The 23,894-nt window shown below is 41.3% G+C and overlaps 1 long non-coding RNA gene across 1 annotated transcript in view; it reads left to right on the top strand.

Moving 5' to 3' along the window:
• Window positions 1-22,712, top strand: part of LOC309977642 — a 918,540-nt gene extending 895,828 nt beyond the window's left edge. The window contains exon 4 of the long non-coding RNA XR_014327083.1: window positions 22,690-22,712. This is a non-coding gene — a long non-coding RNA (uncharacterized lncRNA). The remainder of the gene's footprint in view (window positions 1-22,689) is intronic.
• Window positions 22,713-23,894: the final 1,182 nt, after the last annotated feature.

Genomic DNA, 23,894 nt, shown 5'->3' with positions numbered 1-23,894 from the left:
TTATTAAACAAAATTTGATCCAACTAACTAATTTAATGTGAAAGGACAGAATCTGTTTCTTTGAGAAATCTGCCATAAAGATACATTTTACACTTGAAGTTAAACTCTTCAATAATGTATTCCCTCTCTAGGCTGCCTGAAGTTCTAAATTGCTCAAATTACTGCTGGGGTGCACGAATGCCCTCGTAGCAGGGCACACCTGATGACAGTTGTTTATATATAGAACCCAATTCTGATCAATCTCTGCCACTTACTCCTGACTTCCTGCTGCTCAGAAATGTGAACCTTAATAGCGTTTGTATGTTTTCCTTTTCCCTCAAGGTTTCGGATTCTTTGTCTACAAGAACATGGGAAATTAGAATGAACATTACAGACAGAACATAATAGAAGTAGCCCAAGCAATATGATTGTATTCTAAGATACTCTATGGTATTTACTAAATAAAAATGGTTTACTTGTATATAAAAATATATCTGCATAGATACAGGTGTATAGAAAGACTAACTTATGCATCTATCTTTTGGTTATTTCCAAATTATAAGAATTCTAGTCATTATGAATCCCTAATATGCAACATATTTTCAAGATTTCAACCTAGAATAATTTTTTAGAAGAGTTAAAATAAGTGACTCAAAACAAATTACTCAAAGTTGACAGACGTTAAAAAATATATATAACCCTTTGGAGAACTACTTCTCCAGACATCTGGTATTTCCATAAATATTATTGAATTCAAGGGGTTCAAATGATTAATTAGCAATTAAATGTATGCTGAGCTCTTATTCAGTTTCTTTAAAAAAGGAAATAGATAATGAAACCAATCTGTTTTAAACCCAAATCTGTTTCAACAAACAGCTTTTAGAAGGATTTGTGTGGTGCGATAGAGAATTATTTAATTTACGTTATTCTTTCGTTTTTTTTTTTTTTTTTTTTTTTTGAGGTTTGTGGGCGTCTCACTGCTGTGGCCTCTCCCGTTGCGGAGCACAGGCTCCGGACGCGCAGGCTCAGCGGCCATGGCTCACGGGCCCAGCCGCTCCGCGGCATGTGGGATCTTCCCGCACCGGGGCACGAACCCGTGTCCCCTGCATTGGCAGGCGGACTCTCAACCACTGCGCCACCAGGGAAGCCCCTATTCTTTTGATGTTTATTTAAGGCTAATAGGTGTCCCTTCTGTTACTGCGGCAGAAGGCAGCAAAACATCGTCTGAGGGAGGGATCACTGACCCTCGTAGTTTCATTACCATGACACTGAGGGGTTACATGTAGACCACAACTCTTGAGAATATAGGCATGTTTAAAAAACCTTTTGAATCTTCCAGAAAGAGAGAGATCGAGCAAGATGATAAGGAGGGTGGTGGGGATCCCGCTCCAGGGTGAGGGTGTATGTGTTTCTTTCCCTGATGGTTGCGGCTTCTTGGGCTCAAGTGACCTCAGATTTCTTCTCCTCCAACACGCCCTTCCTGTCCACTGGATCTAAAGGAGTTTCCTGCTGCCCCACTTAACGGCTCTATCTGAAATTATTCTGTCCATACAGTTATTTGTTTATCATCTGTGCGCTTGCCAAAATATAGGTTCCAGTAGATGAGGGATCTTGTTTATCTGGCTTCAACTGTGTCCTCCGTGCCTTGGCCGTAATCGCTGCTGAGTAAATATGTGTTGAAAAGGTGAAGGAATCAGTGAATACCCTAGTGGGAAGGATTTGAATGTTTTCACAAACATATAGTAAATAACTTAGATTTGTAATAGGTGTTTTACAATTTCTGTTTTACCTTCCAAATCTCTCTCAGATCCGTCCATTTCTCCTCCACTGCCATCACCGAATCCACACTGCCCTCTCCTCTTGCTTGAATGAGCACCAGAGGCTCCTGTCTCAGTATCTACGCAAATACCAACCCACATACACGTTCCCCAATCCACAGGCCTTCCTGAAGCAGAGTGATTTTTATTTTGAAACTCAAACTTTCTCATGTTAAAAGCCTACCTAAATCACTTTGAATTTTCTCATCCCTCCTAGACCCATATTTTCAACTTATTCTCCAAGGTCTTACAGAGCCTGGTGTCTGGCTCTTTTTCCAGGTCCTCCGTGACTGTCTTCTCCTCTGCTGTCTGCACTCCAGCCAGGCTCCTTTTCTCAGAAGACTTTTTATTTGCTGTTGGGACTACCTGGCATGTTCGCCCCCCACCCCCACCCCCCTGCCCTTCCTCTTTAGCTCGTTATTAGCTATCTGGCTCTAAATCCAGTGCTTAAATCACTGCCTGGGAGCTGCCTGTTAGTCTAGGAGGAAGCTACGGCGCTAAGCAGAGGAATACTAAGGTTGCAGTTCCTTGGCATTGCACGTCCCACTCATTACTTGTCAAAAAGGAAAAAGCGTGAGATTTCCTTGGAGGACGTCCATCTCCATGTCCAGTCATGGTAACTGCGGCAAAGGAGCTCCAGCTTAGTCACCCCTTTGAGTAGTATGTCATCAGCCACCATTATGCCCTGTTCTCCTAAACGCCCAGACTTTACACCAGGAAAGAATAGTAAGTTTGTAGCCAGTTCTTTGAATATTTATTCATTCATAGTCACTCATTCAAAAATATTTATTGCAGTTGAACATGTGCCAGGGACTGACCTTTGATGAGTGCCTGTCCATGCTGACCCTTCTACCTGTTATATATATACCTTTCCTCCTTCTTCCCTTCTATCCTTAGATATCCTAAGTCCCTGATGAAGTCCTGCTGTTCTTTCAAGGCCCAATTGAAACGTGACCTCTCATCTGAAGCTTCCCGAACTCCTTCAGGCTGAATTAATTTCTCCTTTATCTGTGCTCCCAGAGGAGTTAGTTCATACATTTGTAAAAGCACCTATCACATTGCATGATAACTATTTGCATATCTGTGTCCTTTCTGGACTTTTTTCTTCGTGGCAGGAGCCATACCCTGCACATACTTAAATCGCTCACTCTCTCCTCCTTACACCCCTGGCTCTCCTCACAGTGCTTGGCACAGGACAGGCGTGATTTAAATATCAGTTGTTGCTTTAATGCCTAGAGTTCCTCTCACAGCCATGGACACTGTCATGAATAGCAAGATGTAAACGATCATGGGATATATTTTGCGATATTTTCCAGATGACTTGCTAAATAAATCCTTATGGCATTGTTGCTTTTTTAAGGGAAACTTTTACTATAGCCAAAATTCCCGAAGCGTAGAAAAGACTAAAACAATAGAAAAATACAAACTTTGCAAAAATCAGGGCAATATGAAATCTGAAAAGCAAGTGGGAATGCAACTATCCTTGGAAATTAGGCTAGGTCACCAAGGAAAGATCCGAAGAAATAGCACAAGAGGGTAGGGACGTATGTAAGGGGACAAAAACACGAAAGAAACAGAAATGTTGTTATAGAAAGGCAACATAAAAATATTCTTGAATTTTATATATATAGATATAGATAGATATCAAGTAAATGTTTTCCGTAACAAAAGAATCAAGCAAGTCTGTGAAAAATAATGGTTAAAAGGAAAGATTTTGGACATCACCCCCAATTGCATTGTGTCATGATACCTCCTTTGAGGTTAGTCACATTACCTTTGAGGTTTAGTTAACTTTGTGGCTTGTTCATACCTGAGGGATATTTAAGAATAGACAGTCTTAAGTCTACTACAAAATATTAAGTCTCTTAGGGGAACATTGCAATTATCTAGATTGATCTGAGACCCGTAAATTATAAGAAAACTCTGTGGAACTCTCAGATTCAGACATCCTGCTGAATGTTCTTGGAAGAAGTAAGCCAGCCCTAGGCTGGAACCGTCTAGACATCTCCAGTGAGTTTTGGACTGGAGCGTGGTTACTGGTTTTGAGTTATGCAGTAGTGGCAACTCTGATTATACTTCCCAGACTCCGCGATGTTTCTGTCTTAGGCTGATCTTTGGCAGACGTGTGCGCTGCCTGGTGCGCGGGGTTGGCTGCAATGTCCCCAGACTTCGGCTGGGTAACCAGAGGCAGTATTGTGTTGACAGTTTGTTGTTGATCATCTTTAAGGGTGATCGTGGCTTTACCAAGTCTGGCTCCCTGCTCTTCCTGTTAATTCTGCTTTTGATTCATTTTCCTGTACTCTTCACCCAGCCTCTTTGGGTGAAAAGCAAATAAAAATAGATTGCATCCAATCCATTTGGCCCTATGGAAAGTTTAAGACTCAAAGTAAACCATTGAGGGAGGTGATTACTTTGTAAATAAAAAATATATATAAATAGATATAGTCTAAGTAGTATGTAAATAGTGTATGCAAATCAACAGGACCAGATGATGGAGATCTTTGTTGATTTAAGGGGAAGGCGGATTGTATTTCAGTGCTATTTGTAATTATAGTATTCGGTCTGTTTGAATGATGAAAAGATGTTTGGACTCTAAATAAGAGAAAATATTGTATTCGTTTTTAAAGAGAGGAGAGGGAAAAGAATGAACCTTTTGAATAGATCAGCTCGCTTAACCCTAGTATTTAGCTAGTTATGGAAATACGATATTAATCTGTGAAAATCTCCGGGAGAGTAACAGATGCTGGTAGTGAGCACAGCGCCTAGAAGTGTCAGAGCCGTTTGCTTCTGTAGCAGATTGTATAGTTAACAAGGAGCAACGATGAAAGACTTCTGACTTTGATTTTTCTAGGACTCTCTCTGCCTGGACTGCATCCTCCCTCCCTCCCTCCGTCCCCCACCCCATATTCACTGTCTCTTTGGAAATCTACTCATCCTGCAAGACTCCACCATTATCAGCTCATGTGAAATCTTCCCAGGTCACCTTATACTCCTTTGACACTGTGGTAGACAGTACAATGCCCCCAGCCCCAAAGATGTCCACATCCAGTCCCTTGAACCTGTGAATATGTTACTTTACAAAGGGACCAAGGGACTACACATAATTTAACTGAATTTAATTGGATGTGACTGGATTAAGGACCTTTACTCGGGGAGATTATTCTAGATGATCTGCTTGGGCCCACTGCAATCGCAAGGGTCCTTATAAGTGAAAGAGGGAGGTGGGAGTTTCTTCGAGTGATACGATATCAGAAAGCCTCAAGCAGCTGTTGCTGGCATAGCCGATGGTGGAAACAAGCCAAGGCACGGGCACAGACCGTCTCTGAGAGTCTCCAGAAGCAACGCAGCCCTGTTCACACGCTTACTTTACCACAAGACGACACATTTCTGATCTAAACTTCAGAACTGTAAGATAAAAAAAAATGCGGTGTTGTTGTAGGTCTCTAAATACGCGGTAATGTGTTACAGCGTCAGTAGGCGACTCACACAGACCCCCGGACACAATGGTTCACTTTCCTCTGTGCGTCCGTGTTATTGTACTGCATCTACAGGCACTTCCTCAGGGATCCCAGCGATCTGCTATGGACTGTCTCCCCGCAGGACCCTCCCTCGACCACGAAACAGTAGGCAGTGTCTTGTTCATGTTTGTTTCCCTAGTGGCCCGCTCAGAGCCTTTAAAGGGATCCAGTTCCCCACCAGCCTGCCCCAGGAGCACGGAAAGGACTCACCACAGGTTTATTTGTCTGTGGATTTGCTCACATATCCTTCTCTTTGCTGTTACAAGCCACTCTTCCATTGATTTCCAACCCCTTGACTCCTGGCTCCGTGTCCCAATTCCACTTGAAGTCTTTGCTGAGATGTGGACACAAGTCTCTGGCTCTGACCTTGGGCACTGTCTTGGCTCTTCCAAGCCCAAGCAGGTCCCCTGAAATCCATATCAGTGGGGATAGCTTCCCTCACTTTCCCAGTCACTCTCCCATTTCTCAATTCCTGGGAGTAAATCAGGCACTTGACATGAGTAGATACCAAGCAAATTTTTAAAAAGAAATAGGCAAATGCATAATGTTTTACAGATGACTTCGTTTATTAGGGAATGGTGAAATAGTCAAAGGGATCCAAGATTTCCATTACCACATGAAACTGGAATACACAAGGTGCAGCTCCAGGACCCGTAATGACTTCGTCATTGATGTGGGGGAGTTTGGGTGCTAAGCAAGTTTGTAGATGTTGTTAGTTTACTAAAATCTGTAAGAAGTTATGCATGGTGATTACAGTTCTATATTCCTTTTGGTTTACATGGAATGCTAATGGTAAAGCCCTACTTTCTTTTGATCACTTTCAAATATTTCAGAGAAATGGCTTTGACTGACTGCATCAGGAAAAACGTTAACAGAGGGCACACCCCCTCTACCCCAGCACATGGAAAGAATATTTGCTTAATGGAAATGCAATTTCATAAACAAATTACCCAATGATAGAAAAAAATTATATGCTGCCTTTATTTGAAATGTTACCATGAATGGGGTGTCATATCGCAGAAGAAACGGGACCTGGAATTCTAAAGCTCATTGTATTCTCGGTTCTGTCAGTTCCTTTAGGAACATCACTTAGTCCCTTTCAGCATCAGTTTCCTCATCTCAGCATGAAATATTTAGAATTTACTCCCAATTTCAACATTCTTTATCTTTAGTAACACGCAGGATATAACTTGCCACAATTAGAAAATTATTTGCACTCTTGTTCATGTCGGTCCAAGAGCTGAGCTTATGTTTCCATGCAGAAACAATTTGAAAACCTGGAAAGAGCCCAGAAAGCAAATGTTCTAAGAAACTGAATTATTGGAAAATAAGCTTTATATAGGAGACTGAAAAAATCAATGTTACTTCGTTATTGGAATATGTTTAGAGTAGGCTTGGTAACAAATTTCAATCCCGTAAGAACTCAAGAAAGAGGAAAGGAAGGAAGATCCTCATAAGTACGAGAAAGCAAGAGCAGAGTTAGGAATCCACTCACTTTGGCCTTCTTCATAAGGTCTGATCTTGAGGGTGGTTCTTGACTCCTTTTATTTTTCTCATAGTACCCGCCACAGTGCTGGGCAAACCTCAGGAGCAAATGATTTGATCTCTCTTTATTATCATTCATATACTTATTTGACAAAGCGTGTGTGTGTGTGTGTGTGTAGCAAATGTATCACAGGAAGACATTTCTTTTTGAAACCTGAGAATTCTCCTTGTGGAGTCAGAGGTGACTTCTCTGTAGAAGTTAGAAAAAGGATCCTAAAGTTGTATTTCAGCCGGGAGCCTAGCCTGTCCCAAATACCCCGATCCAATCACTTTTTACCTTTTAGTCAATCTGAAAAAAACAAATGTTGTTTGTACATGAGTCCCCCATAAAATCTTGCACTAGAGATGTGTTTTGTACTTCTGGTAAACTAAGAGCATATCTCAGTGCCTGTCTGGGAGTGTTAAGTGTATATGAGTGGTGTTGAATGTCGAAACTAAAATTCAGTAGCATTTGGGGAGAGATTGTGTTCTTTACCTGTGAATGGAAATAGTGAATAAAATTCAGTTCTCTTCTGTATTTAAGATTTTCTTTTCTCGCAAGTAAACACTTGGATTGTTCTCTTCTAACGAGTCATTTAAACTGAAAACTGAGACTGTTTTAAAGTGTGGGTTAAATGGGAGCCCGTGTAGAAGAGCAGAGCACAGGTCGCCTTGCTTCTGGAGGCTGTAATGAGGTTACTTTTACATCTGAGCCTAAGGTAGATCTGTTCTCTATGGTAATAGGCCTGGTGGCTGTAATATTTTACTCATTTTCAGCTGTAATAAGCTTTTGAGTATCTGAAGCTACAAGATTATGTTTTTCATCCAATTTGTTTTATTCCAAGGGCACTGTGATGGGGTAAGGTGTAGAACAGTTCACGGGAGACTTTCAATATTAGGTTCCTCACACCTGCAGTGTTTGGAAAATAATCTCTTTTTTCTAAAAATAAAAGTGAAATGTTCACAAGGACCTAAGGAACTGATTTTTTTCCCCTACCCCAACCAGTTTCTAAGACTGAGCTGAGTACTTTGGAAGCAGGGGGTAAAGCAAAAACTGGCTTTAGGAGATTTAACAAGCTTTTGCCAGTGGAAATAGATGTTTGTACATTTTCCCCCTCTTGAATGGTTTATTGAAAAGCCCGTTGGGTTGAGTATATAAATACTTAGAGTGAAAGATTTTTCTTTGCAATTCACATTCTGTTTCTCCCAGCCTAATCGTGGCTTTTAACACTTTCTCCAGCGCTGTGCTTGCTTGAGATTTAATCCTCAAGTTGTTATCGTTTTCTTCACATCTGGTGAAAGTGGACGTAACTGACTAAAGGGATGTCACTTGGCTTTTCCTGTCTCCCCCTTCATATAGAGGCTACACTTTAGGTCTCCTTTAGTCTCAGAATCTACAATCTGGATACATGCCAGAGGCTCGTCAGCCTAAGACTTATAGCATCCATCCTGCAGTCTGTTTTGTGGTTGCTTAAAAAAAAATCTGCTCTGGTACCCTGGAATTCTGGATCACATGAGGTCCAGTTCCCTAACCCTGTATGCATCCGTGTAGTTCAATATTATTAGGATTATTGACATGCCACTTACCTGTCAAAAATTCTCGGGATCACAGGAAGAAGTTGCGTCATGTCTCAGTGCTTCTTGATCTGTTTGAAAATCCCTGTGTTTACTTTATCCTACAGTGAAACAGAAGCAAAACACTCTAGAAGCCCCTCAAGAATACTTATTTCTGACTACCTATGTGCTATCTTTAATAAGTACGATTTTGTTATTTCTCTGTATGTATTTTCAATTGATCTAGAAGTGACATGAAATTACTAGTGTTACGAGAAATTGTGAAGCGGGTAGCTATCATAGGTGATGTTCAGTGCATAGACGTTGAGCACGATGGGGCAGAAAAGAACATTAATCAGCTCCTCAAAAATTCACAGTCTAGGGCTTCCCTGGTGGCGCAGTGGTTGAGAGTCCGCCTGCCGAGGCAGGGGATGCGGGTTCGTGCCCCGGTCCGGGAAGATCCCACGTGCCGCGGAGCGGCTGGGCCCGTGAGCCATGGCCGCTGGCCCTGCGCGTCCGGAGCCTGTGAGCCATGGCCGCTGAGCCTGCGCGTCCGGAGCCTGTGCTCCGCAAAGGGAGAGGCCACGGCAGTGAGAGGCCCGCATACCGCAAAAAAATAATAAAAAAATTAAAAAAAAAAAAAAAATTCACAGTCTAGTGGAAAATTTTAAAAATGCAAAAAACGTGAAGTAGCATTTCTTAGCTTTCTACTTTCTTGGTTTGGACAATTCCTCTATTACATTACTAAACCAATTTAAACTTACCTTAGTATAAAAGAGCAAAAAGAACCATGCGTTTTTTACTACCTACCAGTTCCGATCTCAATAATAGACGTCCAGATGACTGCAGGAAATGTATTATGTATTTGCCTTTAGAACAAAACCAGACGCATTTTACATTATTTTGGTGAATGGGACTTAAAAATTCCCCGAATCGTAATGTAATGGATTTCTGCAAACTGTATATTTTGTTGTAATGTATGACCAAAAAAAAGGAAAAAGAAAACAGCACGTTATAAAACTCTAACATAACAATTATGGCCAATTACTGATGCTTAGTGATAAGATAATTTGCAAATAGCCAAACATAAGATAATTACACAAATATTATGTTGATGTTCTTGCGTTTGTGTCATTAAAGAATTTCTAATATGGCTTTTATATCAGTGACTGAAAGGGAAAAGAAAGAATAAGAGGAAAAGTGTACAAGTAATTATAGTAAAGCAAAGAGGGGGAAGAGGTGTACGAATTCCCCATGGTTGGAAACATGTAAGGGTGAGAAATTGTCGTATGTGGAGTGTCAAGTAGTTTGGAATTTGCTGTCCTAGTAACTGCACCTTCTATGGTTAGGATTTACCCACTATTAAATGAAATATTTCATTGAAAGTTGCTGTGTCCTGCATTATTTAACCAGTGTTTTGCACTGACACAAAGTCATTGTCATTGTAACCTTTGTGCTCCTCTGGTTTTCTGCATTTCTGACAGGACTGTTTTCTAAGTTGTAGGCCCCGGGGGGTACAAATTGAGCTGAGATGTCCAAATACAAGTTTACATGTGAGGCCTAGCTTCGGAATTCCCTCCTGGATTTGCCCAGGGTCGCAGAGAGAGACTTTGTAATTACCAAGAGATTATAGCAGAATATGAAAGGGCCTGAGAGCAGGTTTCTTGCAAAGCAAGAATGTATTCAGCACAAACTTAGGGAGAACCGGCCGAGAAGTGAGGCAGACGTATCTAAAAACGTTAAGGCTTCAGGCAGAAGGTCCTGCCTGAAACTCCTAATTAAAGAAGTAAAAAATGTTTTTAAAAAATGTCAAGGACCGTCATTTGTATTCTCTACCAAGAAAAGGGTCTTCTGAGGATTGTAAATGAAGTGATGGCTCTGCCCAAATACCCTGGGTTTGGCCTTTTTTTGTCCTCCAAACGTCATGAAAATGGAGCTTAATGGTACATAAATAAAAATAATTAAATGGAAGATAGTAGTAGTGATGCATTACCTGAATTAAGGTACGAGATTAAGGGACCAATAACCCAGAAACAACTTCATTATTTCGGTGTTTCGTATAAATGAGACAACTCTCTCAGACTAGAATAAAACATAGCTTTAACGCTACCATTTTGATTTCAGATTTAAAAACAAAACATTTCTCACGGATTGTGTTTCTGGTGTTCTTTGACATGGTTTCAGCACGTGTTCTTATTGAAACAAGCCAGATTATCAGTTATACCCCTTCTGGGTATGTCTTTTTTAACGGAAGCTTAAAATGTGACTTATTTTTAGTATTGATTTCATAGCCAAAACTAGAATCCGTGATTAATTTACATGTGTTAATTTTTATGTCCTTACGTTATCTCTCTACTTGCAGAAATTTTGACAAATGCATAGAGCAATGAGCCCTGTAACATTGAAAGCTTGTAATCATTTGCAAAGCTGTTTCAGAATGGGTGATTTTGTAGAAATAAAGGGGCAAATGGAATTTATTTATTTTTTATTTTGGGGGGAAATATAGCAGTTCTTTAATAATCACTTTAAAAAGAGTATGATATATAAAACTTTTGAATCACTTGTTATAAACCTGAACTGAAACAATATTGTAACTCGCCTATACTTTGAGAAAAAATTGGGCAAATTGAATTTAGAGAAGAGAAAAAGACAGAGAAAACTCCAGTTGTGACTGCCAAACGTTATTTCTTTTAAGGAACAAAAAAATCATGTATCAGATGGCTTCCTAAGATGTTATGTATTTGACTTGCCAACATTGGATTAATAGAGAGTTTAGGAAAAAATCGGACTCCTTTCTTAGTAGTGATTATTCCTTCTCTGCTCATGAAGGGTCAGGGTTTCCACTGTGCTTCTGCCGCCTTTTATTCTCTCTTCCTTTCCTTCGCTGGACATTGACAGTGACATTGTCCTGTCCGTTTTCCTCATCAAGCTCATCCAAAGAGTCTCTTGCAACCCTTAACATCAGACCTTCCCCATGTATTGTAGACCACACTGATTCTCCCCTTCTTTGAACTTTCTCAGAGATGCTATGTTCCTTTTCCAATCACTTGTTACTTAAACAGAGATGTCCTTCCACCTCTGTTTCACATACATAAGCCTTGTCTCCTCCTCTAGTGAGGACAGCAGTCATGTCTTAGGTATCTCCACCATGCTCTGGACCAACATTGTCCTGTAGAAATATACTCGGAGTCCCGTGTGTAGATTTCAGTTATCTCTAGTAGCCACTTTTTGAAAAACAAGAAGGAACAAGTGAAATTAATTTTCGCAATACATATTACTTAATATATCTAAAATATCATTTCAATATGTAATCAGTATAAAAGTGATTAATGAGATATTTCACATTCTTCTTTTGTACAAAGTCTTCAGATCTGGTGTACGTTTTACATTCCCAGCACCATACACAAAGTCAGAATCCACTTGCTTAAGCCATCTGAGTCTTTGCTGCAATTAAAGTGCACTTGTGTTGAACTGTGCCGAGAGTAATCTTATCCCTCATGTCTTAATAAGATATCTGATTTCATTAATTTTAGGGATAGGCACTTAACGTATTTAGAAAATATTCTTAATAGTTCACAGTTTTTAAAAGACTCAATGTTGTGTATCTTTGGACAGGTTAATTTGTCTGTGTTCTGATATTGGGATTTGAGGCCATTTTTAAATGAGTTATAAGATCAAAGCTGTGGTCCACATGACACAGCATCGCTCCACCGTAGGAAGCTCGCACATGCAGGAGTGCTGGGAAAAAAGGCACAGAGCCGCAATGGACAACGGTAAGGAGGTGACACATAAGCAGTGAGAAGGTTAGGACACATGATTTGCAGCCCAGTTCCGACTCTGCTACTCGTTTTGTGTCTGTAGCCAAATTACGTAAACTCCCTGAGTCTCTGTAGCCTCCTTTGCAAACTGAGGAAAAGAACTCCAAGACTGCTGTGAAGACCAAGTATGATAATATATACATAGGCAGCTTATAACAGAAAGCGTAAGACACGTGGAATATGTCATGACTACATTTAGATCCTAATATTTTCAAATATGAGGAATAGGTCATCAGGTTTGGATGAAAACAGGCCCTTATTGTCTACGCATTTGTGAAGGGCACATTTTTAACCTTTCCCAAGGTTAAAGGGAAAGTGATTCGCTTTTTCTGAACTGTTGTATTCAAATTTATTCTACCACCACCGCACCAAGCGGTGTTCGTGAACATATAGAATAGTACAGATAAAAAATACAGGCAAACTATAAAAATCACACATTAATTAGCAAATTGTGATGTACTTTTTGAAATTTGAAAAGGGAAACTAATGAATTCATAGTAAAAACTGTCTGTAAAGGTCTTTTGAAAGCTCTGTTCAAACATTACCAACCACATTTCTGGTTTTTCAGCTTTTCTTCAAAAAAACAAACTTGTCAAAACTTATTTGGAAGATTTACAGCATTATTAATAACTTTACTGTTTGACAGGAAGGCATCCCGATTAAAAATAATTTTTGAATGGTGTAATGCTCTGTGGTTCCCACCAAAAGGCTAGTCGTGAGCTAAGTACACTTCTCACTTAGAGAGTGATGCTGGGTTTTGTGCAACTCCATTCTGATGTTGGATTAAGCAACTTGCTCTCCCTTGGAAGAAATCAGAAGTGACCCCTAGGGCAGAACTGGGGGTCGATTGGCTACTGTGTGCATTGAGCTGCAGGGAACATTTTCCATCAGAGCGCGGAAGTTCAGTACCGTCTGCCCCTCTGCTTCTGAGCACAATTGTCTGTGGTCTGTAAAGCACTAAGTGGTTGGGCCCTCACTGCTTAGAGATCAGCCTTCCTCACTGGGCAACTTCGGGGCAGTTGAGATCAGCTGGGGTACTACTGCCAGCATTTCCCAGCACCCATCTACTGGGAGCCAGAGGCAGGGAGTCTTCCAAAGCAGGCCCTTGTTTATGGACCGCCTTGCCTTCCGTTAGCCAACGTAGAACTAATCCGGCGATCTCTGGGGCATGGCAGGACGCCCATCTTCTAATCAGGGTTGAAAAGCAGGAATTTCTAGTCTTTACAAGGAACAACGCATTCAGTGAGGACAATCTCAGATTCTTTACAGCTTTACATTAAAATAAGATAAACAGTGCACTCTCTCCTTTCTTGCCTTCAGTCCTGTTAGCACATGCTGGCTTAACGCCTTAGCTCCTCGTTTGACCTTTTTCTCACCTTGTCCCCATGGAGAGGGTAAAGGATTGAATGTGGAGAGATTTTAACGCTCGATTTTGCTTCTGAATTTTTCCATCTGAGATTTGACCTAATATCTGTACCCTTGTACATATTCATTTATTTATATATTCACCCAATAACTAGGAAGTGGACGCCTGCTGTGCGCCAGAACTTACTTAAATGAGTCATAACATAGAAGAAGAAGTCCCTCCCTTGATGGAGTCTGTGGCCTGTTTAGAAGACAGAAGATAAACGAATACACACAGTTACCTCAGAAGTGAAAAAGCGCGATGTAGAAAAGCCAAGCAGGAGAGGAAGTGAGAGATTTAACTTCCAGATAGAATGATTTGACGTGGGCTCTCTGAAGAGGTGATATTTGACCATAAACAAAGTCAAAGGTGTGAGCTGTGCAAACCAAGGGGGATTACGGAGAGCAAAGGCATGTTGCTGTGACCTGTGATTAAAATAATCTCTGAAGAATGGTCTGCAGGTGAAGCAGAATATACACTACTGGAGTAGACAAGGTGAGAAATAAAGATACCTTGGTCTGTACTTGGATTTTACCATAAGTAAAGTCCACTTTGATTAAGCATGGGAGACAGTAGCAAAAGGCACACTCTCCCCTGCCATCTAAGGTCAGGTAATTACGGTAACCATACATAATTGTTGAGCCCAGGACAGGATGTCTGTTGCCCTGGTACAGGTGACACTAATACCCCTTTGCGCTCTTAAAAGTGTCTAGGTATGCCCACTCTACAACACAATGTTGGAAATTTCTGCACAGCAATAGAAATGATCAACAGAGTGAAGAGGCAGCCTGTGGAATAGGAGAAAATTTTTGCAAAGTATATATCAGATAAGGGTTAATATCCAAAATATATAAATAACTCATACAACTCAATACCAAGTCAAGTGAAACAAAACAAAAACAATCCACTTGAAAAATGGGCAGAGGACCTGAATAGACATTTTTCCAAAGAAGACGTACAGGTGGCCAACAGGACAGAAAAAGGTACTCAGCGTCACTCATCCTCAGGGAAATGCAAACCAAAACCCAACTGAGATAGCACCGCACGCCTGATAGAATGGCCATTATAAAAGAGATAAGACATAGCACGTGCTGGTGAGGATGTAAAGGAAAAATAACCTTTGCCCTCTTGGTGGGAGCGCACAGTGGTCCAGCCACTACGGAAAACAGTATGGAGTTTCCTCAGAAATTAAAAGTAGAACTACCGTGTGATCCAGCAATCCCACTTCTGGGTATATAACCAAAGGAAATGAAATCACTATCTCGAAAAGATATCTGCACTCCCATGTTCATTGCAGCATTATTCACAATAGCCAAGACAACATGGAAACAATCTGAGTGTCCATCGATGAATGAAAAGAAAATGTGATATATGTGTGTGTGTGTGTGTGTGTACATATACGTATGTATATATGTGTGTGTATAAATACATGTGCATATATATGTATATACATACATATATATATATATGTGTGTATATAATACATTATATATATACGCACACACACATAATGCAATATTACTCAGCCATAAACAAGAAGGAAATCCTGCCATTTGTGACAATATGGATGGACCTTAAAGGCATTATGTGAAGTGAAGTAAGTCAGAGAAAGACAAGTACTATTCGATATCACTTATATGTGGAATCTAAAACATCGAACTCATAGAAACAGAGAGTAGGATGGTGGTTGCCAGAGTGTGGGAGAAATTGGGGAGATGTTGGTCAAAGGGCAGAAACTTCTAGTTATAAGATGAATAAGTTCTAGAGGGTCTAATATACAGCATGGTGATTATAGTTAGTAGTATAGCCTTATATTCTCGAAAGTTGCTAAGACAGCAGATGTTCAGTGTTTTCACCACACACGAGTGCACACACCAAAACTGTTAGTTATGTGAGGTGATGGATACATGTGTTAACTAACTTTACTGTGACAATCGTTTTGCAGTACGTATATGTGTATCAAATCAACACGCTGCACATGTTAAACTTACTCAGTGTTTTATGTCAACTGTATCTCAATTAAACTGGAAAAATGTAAATGAATACATTAATGAATATCAGAACTAAACATAGTGGCTTGAAGTATTGGTCATGCCAAAAGATAGAAAACATGGAGACGTTAAGAAGGACTTAGAGGAAAACCATCCCTCTCTGCATGGCCTAATCCTACCGACAAGACAGAGGTGGCAAAGGATGTCATCACGTGTCCACATGTGTTTATTGCAAGTGTCATGAAATGTACGAGGTGCTGGATGTTCAAACATGAATCTATAGAAGATGATTTGTGTCCCTGATGATTGTAGAACATTGCTCCAAAATACCACAGTCCCACCAGAACTCTTTTCAACTGGATACTACCAGATTTTAAACAAATAAGATCATTCTATTCAATAAGAAGAACAGACTTTATTAGCAAGGGCGGGAAACTTAAACCTCCTGTGGATTCTCTACAAAGGGGAAGGATCATCAAGATAGGCGTCTGGCGCCCCAAGTTGTTAAAAAATAATAGACAGACAGACAGACAAATTAAATGGCTGCCCTGGGTCTGTGCTGGTTTCTGACCTCTGCCCAAGTACTCTGTGACTTTCCAACTCCTAATCTCACTCTCTGTGTTCCACCTTGGATCCTGGCATCTTTAAATGGAGTCAAGTTTAATGCTAACTTTATTTTTGATGCTGACGTGTGCCTTGAACCCAATCAGTAAACCATGAATGACACCCTCTTGTTTAATAATTCCCAGAAAGATGAATGGTGTATGCCATGATCTAGACAATTAGAGTATTATTATTATTACTACTATTATTATTACTAACCAGTAGTAGTGTTACCATCATCAACAACAACAATTTTCAGAGTATATGCTGTGGAAGAAGAAAAAGAAATGAGTGGCTCACCTCCTGGCCCTGAAGAACTTACTGTGTGCACATAGTCATGCCTCATTATAATTGACTGACTCATGTTCCTTGATATAAGGGAATTTAAATTTATAATTAAGGCTTACAAAAGGTCTCATTTTTCGACAAGTAATATTGCATGACATTTTCTCTTTCAGCTAGGGATTTTAGGGCAGTTTATAAATATTACCTTGATAAACTTCACAAAACCCCTCAGGTTGTATGTATAAAACTCATTTGCAGAGAAGTTAATAAAGAAAAAACCGTGCACTAAGATCGAGTGATCTCTGCCCCAAGTCAAAAATAGCTCTTAATACTGTTCCTTCCGGTTGGGTATACCAGTGAAGCCCACCCCTGCAATATCACACTCTATGAATTTTTTTCTTAAGTATTATTTCTCTCAATATGAGCTGGTAAAGCAATTAGAATATGTTCTTATGACCTCAGCTCTCAGGATAGTAAGGCAAATGTATAAGCATTGAAAGGACAGGGTTGGTCAGATGCTTTGCTGTGTTTGTAACTGCCTGTTACAGTGTGTATTACGGTACAGTAGGTAAAGGAGACGCAGATTATAAATGCCTTGTGGCCCACTTCTTTCCCATGTCATTTGTCTAGAATAAGTAACTACCGCTTCTAGCAATGCTGACTTGTGAGGACAGCAGACACTGTCCATTAGGATGACGCAAACCCAAACCCAGTTTTTTGTGAGGCGTGTAATCACGGGTCTTGGGACCGCTTTCTGGCCCAGCCCAAACCTTGGCCTCCCCTGCTGGGCTCACTCCCGAGACTAGACCACTCGCCCCACTTCCAGGCCACAGTTGCTCAGAGCAGGCGTCTGTACATGCTGCCCAGTTGTTGCTATCTCCTTGCTAATGGCCAGCCTCCCCCAGGGCCGGGGCCCAGCTCTGTCAAGGTGACCGATGGGCCCTCTGCGTCGGAAGGTGCGGTGATTCCTGAACCCAGATGAAGCCGGCAGCAGAACCCTCATCCTTGGTCTGGACGTCTGTGGATTGATGGCGTCCTTCTTGGGAAAGAATCTTCCCTCGTTGGTGCTTTATGCCAAATATATGAAGTGAGAAAGTGCAAAGGCATTATGGGAACGCTGAGGCGTTGGAGAGGTGTGTCTCTCCACAGGAATTTCACAAGTAGAGATGGGCGGGTAGAAAGAAAGATTAGTCTGCGTAAAATAACATGCAGCTCAGATCCTGGGTCATGCCTTTCTAATGATTTTAGAGAAATAAAAGAACGGAATTGACTAAATGCAGGAGGTGACTCTGGTTGGGTTTCAGTGAAGCAAGGTGGAGAGAAGAAACACTATGAGTTGTGTGTAATTAGGTAACGTTTGCTATGTGTAGGCAGCGTTTGAAGTTACATACACATATATTGTCATTTAGTTGTCCTTCGCGGCCCAAATAGTTACTGTTATTGTACCTGTTTTGAAGATGAGGAAATTAAAGCAGAGAGGAGTTAAGTAACGCCCTAGGGATAGCTGAAGCCTGTGTCAGAACTGGTGGCCTGACACCCGGGTGTGGTCTCACCACCGTCCACGAATCCTCTTCAGGAAGCACAGGAAGAAAAGCAGAGGGTGGTGAACCACTTCGGCATTTTGCAGGGCACAGAGAAATGGAAAAGAGACTAGGACAGGTGATGCAGGAAAAGAGGTTGAAAAGGCAAAATGAGGCCGTACCATTGCTCTTGAAGACGCTCCCTTCGCTTTGCTTCCAGGACCCTTGGGGCGTGCCGTCCCTCCTCCTTCTCCAGGAGATCTTTCTTAGACCGTTTCGCGTCTTCCTCCTTATTTTTCTCACCCTCAGATGCTGAAATGTCACTCTGCTCCATCTCTGGATCTCTGTTCTTTTCAGTCTACACTCCCTCTCTCGTTGATTTTGTCCAGTATCACGGGTTCTGCACGCTGACGATTCCCAGATGTTTCAGTCCTGAGTCTCTTCATAATCCACACTAGGATACCCAGCTGCCTGGTTGGCACCTCCACTTGGATATCTAGTTAACACACTTGACTTGGCAAAGAAGAAGTTGAAAACCCTCCCCCCTGCCTCGTTAAAGATACTTCCACCTGTCTGGTTTTCTACTTGCTTTTAGGCCAGAAATTTTGGCTTCTGCCTCAGTACCTCTTTTTCTCTTATCCTGTATCCAATTGGTCAGTCAAATATTTAGGTTTTCCCTTCAAAATACCCGCCAAATCTGAAAGCATCTCATCATCCCACGGCTACCACCCTATTCCAGGCTGCCGTCGGCTCGTTCCCGGACTGACAACGCAGCCCCTGACTGGTCTTCTAGATTCTGTCCTTCCTTCCCCTCCGTCAGGTTACTCTTAACACACCACCCAGAGCAATCCTGTCAAAATGGGGGTCAGATCATGTCACTTTTCTGCTTAAAGCCCTCCAGAGACATCTGGTTTTGAGCAAAAGCCCTCCTCCTTCCTGTGGCCCACAAGCCCCTTCGTGATCTTGGGCCCGGAGCTCTCCAGCCTCATCTTCTGCTAGTCCCCCTTTGCTCAGCGTCTAGGTTTCCTACTTTAACGCTGCAGACGTGCCCAGCTCAAGGTCTTTGTGTACTTTTACCCCCGATATCCACGTGGCTCAGTCTCTCGCTTTGCACAGGTCCTTATTCAAATCTTGTCTTCTCCGTGAGAACCTCTGTAGCCATTTCATCTAAAATTGAAAGTTCTCCCTCACCTGCATCATTTTTATTTCCTTCAACTGCATTATTTTTTCTTCAGCATTCATTGATATCTAACATTATACGTGTCTCCCTCCAACTGAAAACTATATGTGGTCTAGTCTTTCTTCTTTTAATAACGTTAGCATTCCCAACATTAGTACCTGATATATTAGTGCCTGATATAGTGTGCGTTGAATGAACGAATGAATGAATTGCTGTAAAGCACAATGACCGCTACTTTCTCTCAACTTCTACAGCTCTATATAGTTCATCTGGAATTCAATTATAGTCTGCTATGATTTTTTAAAAGCTTTTCATGAGAAAACATCCTGGGATTAACAGTTTGATTGTCACCTCATTATATATTATGAAAGGAGAGTGTGAATGTGCGTTTTTATCAACCCGCCCCCATGTCTAATTCAGAAGTGCACAGCAAGGTGAATGAATAAGTGGACAGGAAATTCACCACATGGGTACAGTGCAGATGGTGCATGATGGGCCATGGAGGCCAAGAGCAGGGAAGGGGAGCAGAGGAGACTGGAATCTGAGAAAGATGACTGAAAATTGAAGATTAAGACAAAGAAGTTATAGGCACCTAACGTGGGGAGTCAAGCTGGTAAGGGCGTCCTGCCATCGAAGTGAAACAGAGGCACCCCTGATGAATTCAGTATTTGACCCACATGCCAGCTTCTCTTAGTCAAGTCTTCCTGTTTGTCAGAGCTGTATTCGCAGATGCCAGACACTGTTCTGTTAATTAAAAAAAAAAAATGGAAACAATCTAAGCAGTTGAGACAAATAGCAGACCCCAGATAGATTGTGCTCTTTTCTGTATTTCCCAAGCGTTCCCACTGAATCAATTCTTGCATGCCGAAAGGTTAGACAATATAATTCTGGAACAAAGTATAAACTTAGAGTAATTTCCAAGTGCCTCATTCTAGAATAATAAAAATTTAAAGTGCAATTCTGGAATATTTTAGACTCAAGGAACATATATGTACGTGTATATATAGCTATATGGCTTAGCAAACTGGTCAGGGGAGAAGAGGTGTATGTATATGGGTGTGTGGTGGAGAAGAGGGTGGTGAGAGGACTCGGGTGGGTGAGAAGGAATGGACCAAATCAGGACACAGTACCTGCCTTTGTAGCTCACAGAAGGACAGAATTCAGTGGGCAGAGCTGAGGTGTATTCGCACGAGGCTCACGAGCCCGACTGTGTCGACAGGCTGGTGTAGAAACGTCCACAGAAGCCACGGGACGGGGGAAGCCAGGAAAGAGAGAGGCACTGAGGGGAGGTGATGAGGAACCAGTAGCACACTTGGCGAGAATGCGAAACGCAAGGACAGACCGCGGAGGGGCTGCTGGGGTGTCTGCACGCAGCTGAGAGTCTCGTGGCTGTCCGTGCCCGTCCCAGCTCCCGCCGGGCGCCAGACCGCGGGAGGCGGCCCCGGTGTGTGTAGCGTTGCCCCCGTCACCTGCGTCTTACATTGGGTTACTGCTTCAGAACGTGGTTATGCTTGACTGTGAAAGCAAAGATTTTGGTATCAAAAGTGATTCCACAGAGACACACATTCACTTCCTACCTGATGTTTGTGAGAACGTAGGCTGTCACTAAATCAGCACCATTTCCTTATTTCTGTGATAGTTTCAAATGAGCTATACCTTGAAGTTCTTTTATTGATCTTCTCCCTTTCTGAGGGACTTTTTAATTGACATCTTTGCAAAATACAGAGCTATATCCAGCTGCCTTCCCCTAAAGACAGGTGACAGTATTATCCGCACGTTCGAATGTTACTATTGAGTCTGATTTGTGGCGTGTTTCCACTGCTTTCAGGGTTCTCTTGAAATTCCATCACTTTGATGTATCCCTCAGACTTCTAAATTCCCCTCTCGCCTCAGTTTTACTACTCAGCATAGCTTCTGAGACTGTGCTGTGTAGACTTTTCTCGATGGGGGGTAGGGAGTGGCTCTGTTTCTGCAGAAATCATGGCATGTGTCGATGGGGGTAGGGAGTGGCTCTGTTTCTGCGGAAATCATGGCATGTGTCGTTCTCAGAGTTACCGGCGCCACCTTTAGCTCAGCGTTTCCAAGAATCAGACTCATTATTGAATGTGCTATTCAGCACCGTGATTATGCTTCTGTTCTTTCTAAATCAATTTCTCTTCAGCTCCTGTTAACTGTAGAGGGTTTTTATGTCTCCCTACCCAGATGACTCTCCTCCTCCTTACAGATCTCATCTGAAAACACGAATTTTCTATCTTTTCTTTGCCCCTTAATGCCTCTCCCTTCTGTTATTTTAACTTTCAATCGTATCACTTAACTCTGTCAAGTATCCTGACATGCAGTGTGCACAAAAGCTGCTATCCATGCTGAAACTCATCTTATTGTTGGAGACTCCTCCTAGATTAAAGATCTGTGCTTGCGCTCTGTGTATCACCTTCATAGTAACTTCCCTGGTTAAAAGAGACAAGGAATTTAACAAAACCCAGTGTTAAATCTTCTGATAATATATGTAGGTCAACCTAAGGCTGTTAACGTTATACATATAAGCACCGACACATTTAAGCACCTAACAGACAACATCCCGATAGATTATCTGCTATAGAAAATACAGATCCTTCCATCGAATTTATATCTTTTATCATAAAATGATTGTACACTGAGCCATCATGGTGTAGAAGAGAGATGATGAGAGCAAGAAGGAGAAACGCTTGAATTCATATCTGTCCCATTTTGCCCTTAGCCATGTGAGTGTCCAGTCAAGGCCACCATGCTGTTTTCACACCAGTTTTAGGATTGCAAATCAGTGCATGTCATGCTGGTTCACTGCACCTCTAACCCTGCCTTAACCATAACTCTTTCTACCCGTGCTTTGAGGATTCAGACTCAGCTCTGAGCGCGCTGAAGCAAAGTTGGAGCATCCGGATAGAGTGTCAGAACAGCAGAGCTAACATCAGTGCAGCACTCCATTGGCTTCCTGCAGCCCAGACTACAAATGCTGCATCAGTGGTGGTTGAGAGGCCGTAGATTAGCTCGTATTCATATCTAGATGCAATGACTTGTGAAAACTTGTTGGAAAACCTCAGTGACATAGAAAATCATTTTTTTCCTGTGATCTTAATTGGGTTTGTGAATATATGTTGGTGCTGTAGTTCAGAGTACCAATTCCACTGTTTTCTTCTCAATTATTGTATTAATCTTCTGGGTGTTTTCCTTAGCGTGCATGTAAACAAACTAACAGCTTGACCTACTTAGCATGTGGAAGAATAGCACTTAAAAAAAAAAAAAGACTTATGGTATGCTCCAGTTTAATCTTTGGAGAAAAGGATCGTGACATTACTATTACTGTTACCATTATTATTTACTGTGGCCAATGCTCTAAATTTATATCATTGAATCATAGATCATATGATCATGTTTGGGTTTTTTTTTCTGTCTTGTTCAAATAAGTGGCCTGAGTAAAGTCATATTGTCTTAGGTTTTGTTGTTGTTCATTTGCAGGCTGGTGATGGAACTTCACTCTTTTGACTTCTAGATTCCTTGTAAGTAAATTTATGACCTTTTCCTAAAATTGAGAGCTGCTAAAAAGTTCCACTGTTTATTCTTTACCTCTTTACATAAAACATAAAAATAATTCTAAGGGGAATGTATTTTTCCTAAGCAATTCTTTGTATTTGCTGAGCCTTTCTTGGAGACTTTACGAATTTGGTGTATACATATGTTCTCTGAGCATCAGTGTCAAGTAATCCTCTAAAGGTTTATGACAATCATACTCCTAAAAACCTTTCAACAAATAGCATAACGTATTATGAATACTATTATTATAAGTAAAATACTAAGTGAATTCAGGTGAGAACACTTCAAATAGTGAGAAACCCATTTTCTTCTTTGATCTGCCTACCAATGACATTAATTCACTTGGTTTTCACTGAAACCATGCTGATCATACAAAAAATTTCTTTGATACTTATGTGGACAATAGATGCCCTTTTAGGAACATTCTTATACTTTGGTAATAATTAATATGCATACTTAATTAACTATTTAGAGCCCAGTGAGAACAATATTTCAAACAAACACAAAAACTATGCCATGTTCAGGTGAATCATTGAGGTTGCTGTTTATTCAATGCACCCCCCCCCCAATTAAAATTCAATACTTGAAATATTACGCAGACTGCTTTAAGGTTTAATGTTGAAGGTCATGTATTAACATGATATGGCCATAATCAACTGGCCTTGATGCCGTGCTAACTGATGACGTGGCTGCTGCTTGGGGCCGTCTACTAAGAGACACTTGCAGAGAAGATCGGAGACTATACCAGCCGCCATTCCCAGGAAACATTTCTCAGGGTGGGAAGGAGAAGCAAATCATCCCAACCTCGTGGCTTCCCACCCTTTCCTTTGGCTGTGTTCTCCTTCCCAGTAGTGATCCTGGAAGGAGGTAAAGAAGGTATCTTAGATTCTAGAAAAAATCAGGAGTCCACTAAGAGATAATTGTGTTTTCTAAACTTGCTGGGGATTTCTGACTTGCATAGACTAATGGTATTTAAGCCAGGCTTCTGTTAACCTCAGCATTTAGGATACCCTTGTCCGCTCCCCTTGAGGTTGCTGTCGGTCATTATTGTGTGCCAGGAGCTACTTGCATCTGTATCTCATTGGCTATATTTGCCCCTTCAGATTCAGTGGAGAGAGTGCAGGGGAGGG

Source organism: Leucopleurus acutus (assembly GCF_964270905.1).
Source record: "Leucopleurus acutus genome assembly, chromosome: 21".
Taxonomy (NCBI): domain Eukaryota; kingdom Metazoa; phylum Chordata; class Mammalia; order Artiodactyla; family Delphinidae; genus Leucopleurus; species Leucopleurus acutus.
The sequence above is the reverse complement of the archived record's forward strand: the minus strand, read 5'-3'. Positions and strand labels throughout refer to the sequence as shown.